General features: G+C 43.8%; 1 pseudogene; it reads right to left on the bottom strand.

The window, feature by feature from the left end:
- Positions 1-906: 906 nt before the first annotated feature.
- LOC120017829 lies at positions 907-5953 on the bottom strand (annotated as a pseudogene).
- Positions 5954-14738: the final 8785 nt, after the last annotated feature.

The raw sequence follows: 14738 nt of genomic DNA, 5'->3' as shown, positions 1-14738 counted from the left end.
GTCCAGGTACACCCTCTGTAGTCTGGATGCAAATTTAAAACGGTAACCTGTTCTCTATCCAAAATAAGTGCACTACATAGCGAATAGGGTTCCATTTTGGACGCAGACCTCTCAGTAGCAGTGATGGGGAAATCAGATCAAATCAGGGTGCTGGTACTAATTGTCATGGGAGCGAGAGGACACTGGGGTTAGACAACGCCCCTATCTGGTCTCTAAATCTCACTGGGGTTAGACTACGCCCTGTCTGGTCTCTAAATCTCACTGGGGTTAGACTACGCCCTGTCTGGTCTCTAAATCTCACTGGGGTTAGACTACGCCCTGTCTGGTCTCTAAATCTCACTGGGGTTAGACTACGCCCTGTCTGGTCTCTAAATCTCACTGGGGTTAGACTACGCCCTATCTGGTCTCTAAATCTCACTGGGGTTAGACTACGCCCCTGTCTGGTCTCTAAATCTCACTGGGGTTAGACTACGCCCTGTCTGGTCTCTAAATATCACTGGGGTTAGACTACGCCCTGTCTGGTCTCTAAATCTCACTGGGGTTAGACTACGCCCTGTCTGGTCTCTAAATCTCACTGGGGTTAGACAACGCCCTGTCTGGTCTCTAAATCTCACTGGGGTTAGACTACGCCCTGTCTGGTCTCTAAATATCACTGGGGTTAGACTACGCCCTGTCTGGTCTCTAAATATCACTGGGGTTAGACTACGCCCCTATCTGGTCTCTAAATCTCACTGGGGTTAGACAACGCCCTGTCTGGTCTCTAAATCTCACTGGGGTTAGACTACGCCCTGTCTGGTCTCTAAATATCACTGGGGTTAGACAACGCCCCTATCTGGTCTCTAAATCTCACTGGGGTTAGACTACGCCCCTGTCTGGTCTCTAAATCTCACTGGGGCGAGAGGACACCCTTGTATGGTCCCTCTAGATCTCAGTAGCGGCGATCTCCTCGAAGTGGATGTCGTTGCTGCCGCTGTGGATGTCGTAGTCCTCTACATCTCTGTTCTCCAGCTCTAGACTGAGCTCTCTCATCACTCTCTCCAGATCTCTGTTCCTCCTGTACATCTGGATGTAGTTCTGCTGCAGCTGCTTCTGGTAGCGGATCACCTTTTCCTTTTCCTGCTGCCAGACCCTCCTCTTCTCCTCAAATCCGCCCAGCTGCTCCTCACTGCTCCTCCTCTCGTACATCAGCTCTGCCCTCAGCCTCTCCACCTGACACACAACACATGGATTGATTGGTTGATTAACTGATTAATGGAAGTTATTTGATCATTTCAAAATCCATATGAAGTTGTTCTATCACAATGTTAAAACAATACACAACAGAGCAGTATAAGTATTATTCAAGCACTATTCTGCAATGAAAATGGTAAAAAAATTCTTGAAACAAGGTCGGTCATTGTTTTTTCAAGTGTGTGGTTTTAACATGTATTACAGTACAGGTTTTACTGTCTGAACACCAATAGAGAAACCACAGAAACTAGTGCAATGGTGTGAGGGTTGGGGGTTCATATGAGACTGAAAGAGAGTATAAACATCGTTGTTGTTGGAGCTCACCTGTTGCCTGAGTCCCAGCACAGCTTCAGCACTCTGCCTCTGAGCCTTGGTCTCATCACTCTCCCCTCCCCAACCCAGCCTCCCCTCCTCCGCCTCTCGGTACCCCACAGAGGGGCTGAGGCCCTCCCTTCCACCCCCCACACCCCCACGCCCCTGGGAGAGGGGCAGGCTCATACATTGGCCCTTAGTGGCTGGTGCCTGGCCTCCAGGAAGATAACCTCCTTCCTGATTGGCCAGGGCATCTCGGAGGCGGGCCAACTCTTCCTCCAAGCGTCCGACTTTCTCGCGGAGCAGCTCGGCTTCGCTCTTCCTGCGCTGGAGCTCATTCTCGCAGACCTCCAGCTCCAGGGAGCGTGTTCGTAGGGCCGACCCAGCCTCCTGGGTCGTAGCCTGGCTGTTCTGGAGATCGGACATGACCTCTCTCAACTGGGACTTCAGGACCACCAGCTCCCCGCCCTTCTGGCTCAGCTCTGACTGGCACTCCTTCAGTTGCTGTTTCAAAAGGAGATCTCACCTGATTTCTGACACACCTGGGGAGGGAAGGAAGGAGGAAATGAGGGAGAATAAATATTTTGTGAATATTGAGATCACTTACTTTGAAATGGTGTACATGAATCAACCCTAACGTCTGACCCACCCACCTCCCACTTGGTCTCTTCTAGGCGTGGTCCCAGCTGGGTCTGCTCTCTCTGTATAGAGGCACACCTCCTCTCCAGCTCTTCCCTGTTCTGCAGCAGAGAGGAGAAGTCCTCCTGAAGCTTCTTCTTCTCTTGCTACAGTTGGAACACCTGAAATAAAGACACAGACAGTTACATGCTGACCACGCCGCTCACGTCTCGTTTGCGAGCATTGCAAAATAAATTGTAACATACATGTTATTCAATTATTGCACCCACACTGCTCGCGTGCACCATTGAGCGTCTGCGTTGCCAAGCGCTAATATAGAAGTCAGTTCTATTTGTGACGCTGAATGGAGTGCAAGTCCTGCCTCTCCCATCTCCTCATTGGTTTATAGAAGCAGATACCCACGTGCCATCTCCTCATTGGTTATGCCCACGTGGGTGATTGAAAGATGAACTGAGTTCGGTCGGTCATCGTGGTAACTATGGAAGTTAGATGCCAATCGCCATATAAAGTCCAAAGAAGAAAAAGCCTGGAAGGAGGAGGGATGACTAGAAACGATTCGGTTGACCGTTTTATGTGTGGATTAATTTTCGGAGTAGAGGACCTTGTGCATTTCAGGTAAGATAGCAACTCAACGTTTATATCCCAGGACAAATTAGCTAGCAACAGCAAGCTAGCTAGCTAAATTACCATAAATGTTTAATGCTTTTCAACCTGTCCCCAAATTAATATAATTGGTTCAGAGTTTGTTTTGATATTTCAACCTGCGTGTCGGGATCGCGTTTGGTGTGGGGAACAAAATCAATTTGCGCACAATGGTGCACGTGCGCGGCCTGTTTGGGTACGGTGTTAGGGTGACATTTTGACAGTCCGAAAATGAAGAGACGCTACCGAAACAGAAGTAACATATCATACAGTAATAAACAATAATAATAATAGCTTTTTATGTAACTTGCAACAATACCTGTCACACAAAGAAGGGCCCTGCTTCTCAAACTAAGTTGACTGAAGTATCTCTGTCTGTTACCTGTAGCTGTAAGGCCTGTTGTACTCTCTGGGGCTTCTGTGAAGCCTGTTTCATCTTAGAGGAACAGCTCTGTCTCAGCTCTTCCAGCTCTCTCTCACAGCGAAGCTGCTTCTCCTCGTATACCTACAGGACAGGAGGTCAGGGGTTAGACGTCACAGTTTAGAGGTTACATACAGTTACCACATCCAGAGGTCAAACTGTGAACCAGCACTAGTATGGCTCAAAAGTATACACTGAACAAAAATATAAATGTAACATGTAATGTGTTGTTGCCATGTTTCATGAGCTGAAATAAAAGATCCCAGACATTTTCCATACGCACAAAAAGCTTATTCTTTCACAAATTATGTGCACACATTTGTTTACATCCCTGTTAGTGAGCATTTCTCCTTTGCCAAGTTAATCCATCCACCTGACAGGTGTGGCATATCAAGAAGCTGATTAAATAACATGATCATTACACAGGTGCTCCTTGTGCTGGGGACAATAAAAAAACACTCAAAAATATGCAGTTTTGTCACACAACACAATGCCACAGATGTCTCAAGTTTTGAGGGAGCGTGCAATTGGCATGCTGACTGCAGGAATGTCCACCAGAGCTGTTGCCAGACAATCTAATGTTCATAAGCCACCTCCCACATCGTTTTAGTGAATTTGGCAGTACGGCCAACAGGCCTCACAACCGCAGACCATGTTTAACCACGCCAGCCCAGGACCTCCACATACGGCTTCTTCACCTGCGGGATCGTCTGAAACCAGCTACCCAGACAGCTAATGAAACTGAGGAGTATTTCTGTCTGTAATAAAGCCCTTTTGTGGGAAAAACTAATTCTGATTGGCTGGGCCTGGCTCCCAAATGGGTGGGCCTAGGCCTTCCCAGGCCAATCCCTGGCTGCGCCCCTGCCCAGTCATGTGAAATCCATAGATTAGGGCGTAATTTATTTATTTAAATATCAACTGTATCATTGAAATTGTAGCATGTTTCATTTATATTTTCGTTCAGTATATATGGAATAATTGAGCTTAGTAATAGAACCAGCAGAAATGACAGAAACAAACATTTTAATCATATTGCTCCTCGAGGAAACACTTTAGGCCTGCTTAAATCCCCTCTCACCTGACAGATGGCGGCCTCGTTCTCGTCCAGGTTCTTTCTGAGTTGCTGCAGCTCCAGGTCTCTCTCCCTCAACTTCTCCTGCAGCTCCCTAACCACCCCCTCGTAACCCTCCAGGGTCGGGGGCGAGCGCCCACACGACCCGCTGTCCGACAGGGGCTGGCCTCGCCCACTCAGCGACCCTGTGCTCTTACTGGACGACGACCGCCCGCTGTCCGAGTTTGAGTGACCGTGGGAGGTAGAGTGGGCGTGACCTCCGTTGATCCCCGACCCTCCGTTTGTGGTGGTGGTTCTCCCAGGCTCCGGGCCCACCCCGGACCCCACAGACCCTGAACCCGACCCGGAGGCCTCGCTATTGGCCAGGCTGCTGTGGGTGGGCAGGCTGGACAGGGAGTTACGGCCAGAGTCTGACATGGAGCAGGAATGGCTGCTGCGAGCGTTGCGTCCTCCGCTGTATGAGTTCCTCTTGCTATCTGAGGAAGAGGACGAGCCGACCAGAGGTACAACGTTCCCGTAGCTCCCCGTGCCATTGACCACGTTATTGAACACGGTATTCACGTTATTGACCACTGTATTTCCGTTATTCCCGTTGATAGACAGGGGCATGAGGAGGTTGAGGCTGCCTTGGCTCTCAGAGAGGTTGCCCCTGGTCTCGGGGAGAGGTACTGCACTGAGTGGCGGTTCTTCGGGACCACCGGTTTGAACGCGGTGGGACGGATCAGAACCTTCTCCATGTTCTGCAATGGAAGACAGTATTTGTTAATGAAGACAGTATTTGTTAATGAAGACATTATTTGTTAATGGGAGACAGTATTTGTTAATGAAAACACTATTTGTTAATGAAGATAGTATTTGTTAATGAAGACAGTATTTGTTAATGGAAGATAGTATTTGTTAATGGTTCCTGTTGTTCGTATCAAGTGCATTTCCAGAAAACTCACTTTAATACATCTTAACATTGTTGTTTTTAACGATAAATAATGAATTATTATCATGTTCATGATTTTCCTTATTGCCTGATATCAAAATCAATTGAATCTAGACAAGACCCTCTCAATCCTGTAGTATCATAGCTCCGACCAACACTTTACTGGCATTTCCTTGTTAAATAAAGGGAAAGAAATATAAAAGAAACTGACGTTGGTGATTCATACCAGCAGTGTTAATTAGAAATGCCTGGTCTCCTCCCATTGAAGACAGGCACACTGATAGGACGGAAGGTCATTCTGAAAGCTCTGATTGGCTTCATTAATAGTCACAGGTTTCCAGTACGCAGCTTTTGTAATGATTTTGAGTATAACTTTTTGAGGCTCTGAGGACCCGTGCCAAATCTTTTCAGCCTCCTGAGGGGGAAGAGGTGTTGTGTCCTTTTCACAACTGTAGATGTGTGTGGACCATGACAGTTCCTTAGTGATGTGGACACCGAGGAACTTGAAGCTCTCGACCTGCTCTACAAGAGCCCTGTCGATGTGGAAGGGGGCGAGCTCGGTCCTCCGTTTCTTGTAGTCCACAACCAGCTCCTTTGTCTTGTTGACGTTGAGGAAGAGGTTGTTGCCCTAGCACCGCACTGCCAGGTCTCTGACCTCCTCCCTGTTGGCCGTCTCATCGGCATCGGTGATCAGGCATACCACCATTGTGTCATCAGTAAACGTAATGATGATATTGGAGTTGTGCACTACCACACAGTCGTGGGTGAACAGGGAGTACAAGAGGGGACTAAGCACGCACCCGATGGGCCCCCGTGTTGATGGTCAGTGTGGCGGATGTGTTGTTGCCTACCCTTACCCACTGGTCCAGGATCCAGTTGCAGAGGGAGGTGTTCAGTCCCAGGGTCCTTAGCTTAGAGATGAGCTTGGAGGGCACTATGGTGTTGAACTCTGAGCTGTTTTCAATTAACAGCATTCTGACATAGGTGGTCCTCTTGTCCAGGTGGGAGAAGGCAGTGTGGACTGCAGTAGAGATTGCTGTCATGCAGAGCAGTGGAATGACTCTTCAGCTGTGAAAAGCTGCCTTGTCTCATTGAGGCTCTCTGCTCCCTCTGATACCTGTTGACCCTCACCTGCACATCTTTGGAGTTCCATTCATGAAGTGTGTCGTGTCTTTGGCTATGCCGGATTAAGTGATATGACATGCTATTCTATAAAATCCTTTCTCTGTAATTAATATTACCTGATTGAGCTAATCATGTAAATGTAATTAACTAGAAAGTTGGGGCACCACAAAATAATATTTATAGAGCAGTTCACTTCTGAATAAACTCTTAAAGACCTAGTAATATTTTACATCAATAGCAGTCAATATTAATCGTCACCTTATTTCAGTCTCATCTGAAAGTTGTAAATTCTTGGTTATCTTCACGAACCCTGGCTAACAAGTTGAATCAGCAATACAAAATTGGGTTTAATTATTTATTAACTAAATACCTAACTAATCACACAGAATTACATATACACAGAATGAATCATACGTTGATTACAAATTATATCATAAAGGAAAACGTCCCTAGCGGACGGAACAGATATGACAGCTGGTTACACAAAGAAAAGGGGGCTGGGTTTGAGTGAAAGAGCGGGAAGACTGAAGAACAAAGGGAGAAGCGATGTCTATCGTAAATACAGAATCTTATGCATTCTAAATTACCGCCCATTTGGAAAAGGAAAATGCAATAAATATTTACTCTGAGCTGCGCTTCGGTAGGTTGGTGGTAGATGGAAGGAAGGCCTTTGTCCTTTGAAGAATGTCTCTGCTGATAAATTGGATGCGTTGTAGTAACGTCGTTGTGTGGTAGACGGGATACTCTGTCTGTTCTTTCCTAGCCCACGTTTGCAGCTGCTGTTGCTAAGTCAACGGCTAGGAGGTATCAGTTCTGTAGTGAATAAGAGTTCAAAGTTCATACCATTCGCAACCAAAGCTCACGCTGAGGTTGGCTTCGTTCTGTAGTCATTTTCTTGTTTAAAAAAATTACGGCTAGCCAGGGGCACACTCCAACACTCAGACATTATTTACAAACAATGCATTTGTGTTTAGTGAGTCCACCAGACCATAGGCAGTAGGGATAACCACGTGTTCTGTGGATAAGTGTGTGAATTTCACAATTTTCCTGTCCTGCTAATGATTCAAAATGTAACGAGTACTTTGGGTTGTCAGGGAAAATGTATGGAGTAAAAAGTACAATATTTTCTTTAGGAATGTAGTGAAGTAAAAGTTGTCAAAAATATAAATAGTAAAGTACAGATACCCCACCAAAACAACTTAAGTAGAGCTTTAAAGTATGTTTACTTACAGTGGGAAGACAAAGTATGTGAACCCTTTAGAATTACCAGGATTTCTGCATAAATTGGTCAGAAAATTGTATCTGATCTTCATCTAAGTCACAACAATAGACAAACAGTCTGCTTAAACTAATAACACACAAACAATGATAATTGTTCATGTCTTTATTGAACACACTGTGTAAACATTCACAGTGCAGGTTGGAAAAAGTATGTGAACCCTTGGATTTAATAACAGGTTGACCCTCCTTTGGCAGTGTAACCGATGTGAAATGGCTAGCTAGTTAGCGGTGGTGCGCGCTAATAGCGTTTTAATCGGTGACGTCATTCGCTTTGAGACCTTGAAGTAGTGGTTCCCCTTGCTCTGCAAGGGCCGTGGCTTTTGTGGAGCGATGGGTAACGATGCTTCGTGGGTGACTGTTGTTGATGTGTGCAGAGGGTCCCTGGTTCGCGCCCGGGTATGGGCGAGGGGACGGACGTAAAGTTATACTGTTACAGCAGCAATAACCTCAACCAATATAGGATATTTTGCCAGTTGCCCTGTGGAACATCCAGGTGCTCTTTTGCGAACTTCAGACGTGCAGCAATGTTTTTGTTGGACAGCAGTGGCTTCTTCCATGCTCTCCTCCCATGAACACCATTCTTGTTTAGTATTTTATGAATTGTAGACTTGTCAACAGAGATGTTAGCATCTTACAGAGATTTCTGTAAGTCTTTAGCTGACACTCTAGGATTCTTCTTAACCTCATTGTGCATTCTGCTCGGTGCTCTTGCAGTCATCTTTGCAGGACGGCCACTCCTAGGGAGAGTAGCAACAGTGCTGAAATTTCTCCATTTATAGACAATTTATAGGCTGACTTACTTTTGTAACCCTTTCCAGCTTTATGAAAGTCAACAATTCTTCATCTTAGGTCTTCTATCATCTATTTTGTTCGAGGCATGGTTTACATCAGGCAATGCTTCTTGTGAATAGCAAACCCAAATTTTGCTTGTGTTTTTTATGGGGCAGGGCAGCTCAAACCAAAATCTAAAATCTTCTCTCATTGATTCGACTCGAAGTTAGTTGACTCCTGACTCCAATTATCTTTTGGAGAAGTCATTAGCCTAGGGGTTCACACACTTTTCCCAACCTACACTGTGAATGTTTAAATTATGTATTATTCAATATAGACAAGAGAAATACAATAATTTGTGTGTTATTAGTTTTAGCACACTGTTTGTCTATTGTTGTGACTTAGATGAAGATCAGATGACATTTTATTCCAAAGGGTTCACATCATTTTTCTTGCCACTGTAAGTACTTCACACCACTGTGTGAAACCCATTGAACATAGCATTGCTCTCAGCATGCTTCCCAAACCAAACATCCATCCCTGTGGCAATATTAGGGGGTAGAACAGTAATCATCTATCTTGTAACCAGATGTGAATTTGTAAGCCATGACATCAATATGAGATTAACCCTTTGACGCTGTCACGACTTCCACCGAAGGTGGCTCCTCTCCCTGTTCGGGCGGCGCTCGGTGGTCGTCGTCACCGGCCTACTAGCTGCCACCGATCCCTTTTTCTTTTCTGTTGGTTTTGTCTTGATTGTTTTCACCTGTTGCTTATTTCGGTTCATTAAGGGTCTATTTAAACTTCCAGTGCCCGTCTGCTTTTTTGCGGGCTTATTCTTACTGTCAGTGGTGAAGTTGTATTCCTCCTGCGTAATTTGTTGTATGTTATTTTCCTTGTTTTTGGAGACATACCTGTTTTATGGTCATTGCCTGTTTGTTGGCTAGACCAAGCGAAATAAACACATCTATTGGAAGTATTGCTCTCTGCGCCTGACTCTACACCCACCACTCCTAGAATTCCATGACAGACGCATACCATTACATATTTGTGATCATTGTTGAGTGGTCCCTGCAGCGTACTATCGCAAATATGTGTTCGGAACAGGAGCAACAGAATGTATGATGCAACACATACGTTTAAACAGCATTATTGTCTTAAAAGCATCTAAACAATATTTTGTGCTATTTTTCTTCAATTTCACCTTTTATTGTAAAAGATAAATGTGAACTTCCTCATCCAAGCATCACGGAACACATCCACAGCCAAACTCTATAAACCAGTCTAAATAACAGGCAAATAATAAAGTTAGCGACCTAACAGCTAGACTTGTTTACAATGTACCACATCTCTAGTAAGCACATGAGAGAAATGTAATATTGTTTAGAAAAGAGATACATTTCAGCTAAGCTAACAGCAGCTAAATTCTTTATGATGGCAGCCATGTTTGTTTATGTTTAACAAGCTAAAAACTCCCTTATCCCAGAATGCCATTCACTATAAGACGCAAATAAACAAAGTCAAAGTTGGCAGCGCCCATTGTCCGAAAAATATCAACTTAGTATGACCACTTTTCAGCATATTACAAATCTTCGATGTGCTTGCTACAGTGTATTCAAGAACCGGAGCACATGACTTGACAAGTCGTTTACAGTTTTTGACGAATCACAAAGCAAATCAAATGCTATCACCTCACAGATCATCACCCCAAATACAAGTCTACTGCCTAGACGTAGCGCGAAAGCTAAACAGGATTGACAGATTTATTTAAAACCATTTTAGGGGGGTATATGGGGGGGTCATTTCATTTGTGGGGGGTTTTCAATTCATCGGGGTAGAAATGGGGGAAGGTATCATGAGGGGATATGATGGAGGAAATATTACTATGATGGGTGATTCATCAATAAACACAGATGTTTATAATCTGAATAAAAATAAAACTCCTGGGAAGGAGGGGTCTAAGCTGGCAACCCAGAGTAACCATACCTAGAATCTAAGTCAGTCATGACAAAAAATCGTAACTCTTGACAGACACTGATAGCCTTTGAGTATAGAGATAATGTCCGGTTTCAAAAGGAAACGCCTCACTGATGAGGAGGTACAATAAATATTTTGTAATTCTGAAGAACCTGTGTATGAGAGTGACAAGGGTGCCCAGTCCAACCTTGCAGGCAATGAGCATCCCTCACCTTCCCAAGATGCTGGTGCTACTGCCAATCTTGTAGGCTGTAAGGGAGAAGAGGTTGAAGTTGAGGAGGTCGCTCCCCGCTGCTGGAGATCCTGTCACATCAAACAATCAGAGATAGACTTTAATGACACCCTGTCTGGTGTACAAAGCACCCTGCCTACCTCCTCAGAGGCAGAGTGTTTTAAACTGTTCCTTGAGGAATTGGTGGAGAGTGTGGTGCAGGAAACCAACAGGTATTATCGTTATCATATTACAGAAAACCCCAAGGCTCTTTTCAAATGTATCAAAATTCATAATGCCTTTAGCCTACTAAATGTGCATAATTTGTTTGCAAGTATTCTCATGAACTGAAAGAAAAGACTGTCGCTGGCATAAAAGGGAAGTTCTCAAAATGGGTGAACAATACCATCAGTGAAATATATACCTTCCAGGTCGCGGTGCTGCTGATGGGGCTAGTGAAGAAGGGCTCTGTGAGGGACTACTGGACCACTGACCCCATTTTGAGGGTCTTGGCATATCTGGGTCAGTGGTGATCACCATACTGCAGCCTTATTTATTTAAAAAATATATATATTTAACTAGGCAAGTCAGTTAAGAATTTTTATTTATTTACAATGACAGCCTAGGAACAGTGGGTTAACTGCCTTGTTCGGGAAAAGAACGACAGATTTTTAACTTGTCAGCTTGGGGATTCTATCTTGCAACCTTTCGGTTACTAGTCACTATAGTATCTGGTCAATATAACGGATCATCTGTGACTACATATAAAATTAGTCAAAACCGAATTGCACGGCGGGAGAATAACGTCACGTTCGTCTGTAGCTGTACCCCAACTAGCCACAACCACCTGACGAGGGACTTAAAGAGCTACTTAAAAATTCCACTCCGACGCATGCTGCTGCTAGCTAGCAGGCGGTTTTAAGAAATAATGCTGAACAGATCTGTGAAGTCAACTTTTTGTGTCTCGATTTTCTTTAAACACAATGCAGGCCAAGGGATTTGCTGTAGTCCACCACCAGTAAAGGTAACCGTACGTTATCTTAGGTAGGTAGCCTAGTAGCAAACTTAACGCTAGCTAGTTATGTTACTGACAACTAGCTAGCTTGCGAACGATTGGTTAGCAGTTGCTAACCGCATTAACCTAGTTAGCAAAATACAATAAAAAGTTAAATCTAAATAGCTAACGTTAAATACATCGCCAAATACGATTTGGGCGTTTGTTGCCATTTAGCTAGCTAGCTAGCTCGTTAGCTAGCTAGGAAGTTGGCTGGCTAGCAGCTAGCTAGCTAGGAAGTTGACTGGCTAGCTTGGTCAGATCAGTTGTATGGTAATTTTTATAGCCCATGTATGTATTGGAAAGACACGGGTAGTCGCAAATTGCTAAAAATATATAATTTACCAGTCTGACAGCGAGTCTGATTCCCGGGGGGGTCTGAAAAAGAATTTACAGTATTTATCAATATTAAATAAATGACCAATTGCTGCTGGTGACTGGTTGTACCGTAAAGTGACGTTGATATTCCTTTTTTTAATAAGTTGTTCTGTCATATCTAACAATCGACTGTTCTCAGTTTAGAGATTGTCATCAGGGCTTTTTGACGAGTTTGTTTTTGTAGTTTATTGGTGCAAAATGGATGTTAAGATGGAGGACGATGAAGCAGAGAGATCCCAAGTAACCATTTGGTCTGATTCAATTAATGCCTGCATAGATTACCCACATTCTCCAGTGTCAGGAAACACAGAAACAAGTTATCTGGAAACCAAAACCAATTCAACATATGAACATGACTATACAGTGATCCAAACTACCAACAATTTATCAGACAGTTATTTTCCTTCTGAGATTGATGTAAAGCTTGAGGAGAATGACATGGGAATATCCCCAACTGTCCCATGGTCTTCATGTTCCTATGTGGGTTTACCAAAAGAGCATTCACATGTACCTTCCATCAGTTCCCAAACAACAAGTCAAGGGCAGATTTTACGTCTTTTCCCTGAAAAGACAGGCACAAGTGATGGGGAGAATAACGCTGTCAAAGTGGTTTATTTCTGTAATGCCCAAGATCCCGTTAGTACATCTGAAGGGCATTTTCTCAAAGAGGAGTCATGGCATGGATCACCGTCCAGTGATATTCCCATAGCAAATGCATTCACCCTATGTGGTTCATTTGAAGCTCAAATCAACCCAACTTCACAGGTGTTTAGCGTAAACCAAACCCAGACCAATATTGAATTGCCATTGCCTGCTGAAAATGTTCATCTAGCAAGATATAGTACTGACATTCCTTCTGTGCTAACCTCACCTGCTACAGAAAGCGGATGTAATTTAGCTGTATCTACTAGATCGAGGCCTATTCTTTCTGATTACTGTGAGCCATTCAACTTTCCTTCTGATGAAGACGAAGACTACAATGGCGATGGAAGACGAAGACTTCAATGCCAAAAAACAGTAGAGGATGAGTATATACGGCAGTGTCGTGTCAGTTACTCAAGAAAAACCCCAAGACATTTTGGAACGTATTGGAAAGCTCCATACAAGAAGTGCAAGGAAATGGGTGTAGTTTTCAATGTTGGATCTGGAGCGAAACAGAAACTTGATCGTCATTTACTGACAAATGGTGTAATGGTTGAGGTGTCTGAATATGCTAAAGAGATTAAAAGAGCTCACCGGCATGTTATCTATGATATTCTAGAATACAACTTTGATCTTGGTGTTGGTAGTGAATTACAATTTGATTTTGGCAGCCGGATTATGTTAAAACTAAAAGACATGAAAAAGAATTATAAGAGGACACAACCTGGATGGTTAGCAGAAGTGTTTGAATTTCCTGATCCAAAGACAATGAAAGCAAGTAACACCTCTCTTCTATGGGCAGGGTCCAATTTGCATAACGGCGTCTCAAAAAATCTAACACCCTTTGACACCTGTATAAAGGTTGTGGACCTGATATCTCCTCCGCATGTGAAGACTGAAAGCCTCTTTACTGAGACAGTTTTAACACGGTGTGCGGATGAGACTGCACTCCTTGGCCCTGAAAATGGACCTAATGAAATATGCACAAAGGATGAGGCTCATCTGGATGTGATCTATCTTCAACATGTCCAGACAGAAAGCGTCTTCACTCAGACAGACATAACAATGGAGCAATCCTCAATGATGCCCACATTAGAAGAAGCATTGGAGTACCTCTACCCTCTCTGTAAGGAAAAAGGACTTAACCTGGATGTGAAATCTAAATGTGTGAAAAAGGAGAAACTTGACTTGCATCTATTGACCAGAGATGTAATGTTTGAAGTGGCTGATTTTGCTTCAGACGTGTGTGGAAATTACAGGCAGATTGTCTGTGATGTTCTAGACCAAAATTTTGATCTGGATTTACAAAGTGGGAAAACTGAGCTGGCTCAAGAGATTATGGTTGCGTTAGCAGCAGTTTTGCAGAAAAAGTCACGTTTACATGGTCGAAAGAGATGTGAATTTTACAAGGATACTTTCATGAAAAAATGTCGCAAACGAAAGAATCCTGCAGAGATTTGCAGTAACCAGAATTTCACTACATCATCACTTGAGCTGAAATACCGAAGACGGAAAGAAGTAACAAAAAGGAGGAGGTTGGATTTAATGAGAAAAAAAAAAGAAATGGACATGTTATTAGCCAGGGTGTCGAAGGGAGGCGATTTGCTGGAAGTCAGACAAGTAGAACCTCATTGGGTCCAGCTAGAGAGCATCTCTGATAAGATTGACCTTGCACTTTGTGCTGATGAAATGAAGCAAAATGTTACCAACTTAGACCATTCAAATGTGACGTTTAACACCAAAGAACTGGTGAAAGACTGCTACCCACTCTGTCATGAAATAGGTCTGGGCCTTGATGTTGCATCCAAACCTGCATTCACTCACTGTGGTTATTTTGAAGCTCAAATCAACCCAACTTCACAGGTGTTTAGCGTAAACCAAACCCAGACCAATATTGAATTGCCATTGCCTGCTGAAAATGTTCATCTAGCAAGATATAGTACTGCCGTTCCTTCTGTGCAAACCTCACCTGCTACAGAAAGCGGATGTAATTTAGCTGTATCTACTAGACCGAGGCCTATTCTTTCTGATTACTGTGAGCCATTCAACTTT

The sequence above is a fragment of the Salvelinus namaycush genome, chromosome 22 (assembly GCF_016432855.1).
Source record: "Salvelinus namaycush isolate Seneca chromosome 22, SaNama_1.0, whole genome shotgun sequence".
In the NCBI taxonomy this organism is placed as follows: domain Eukaryota; kingdom Metazoa; phylum Chordata; class Actinopteri; order Salmoniformes; family Salmonidae; genus Salvelinus; species Salvelinus namaycush.
Note: the sequence above shows the minus strand (reverse complement) of the source record. Positions and strands in the feature narration are given on the sequence as shown.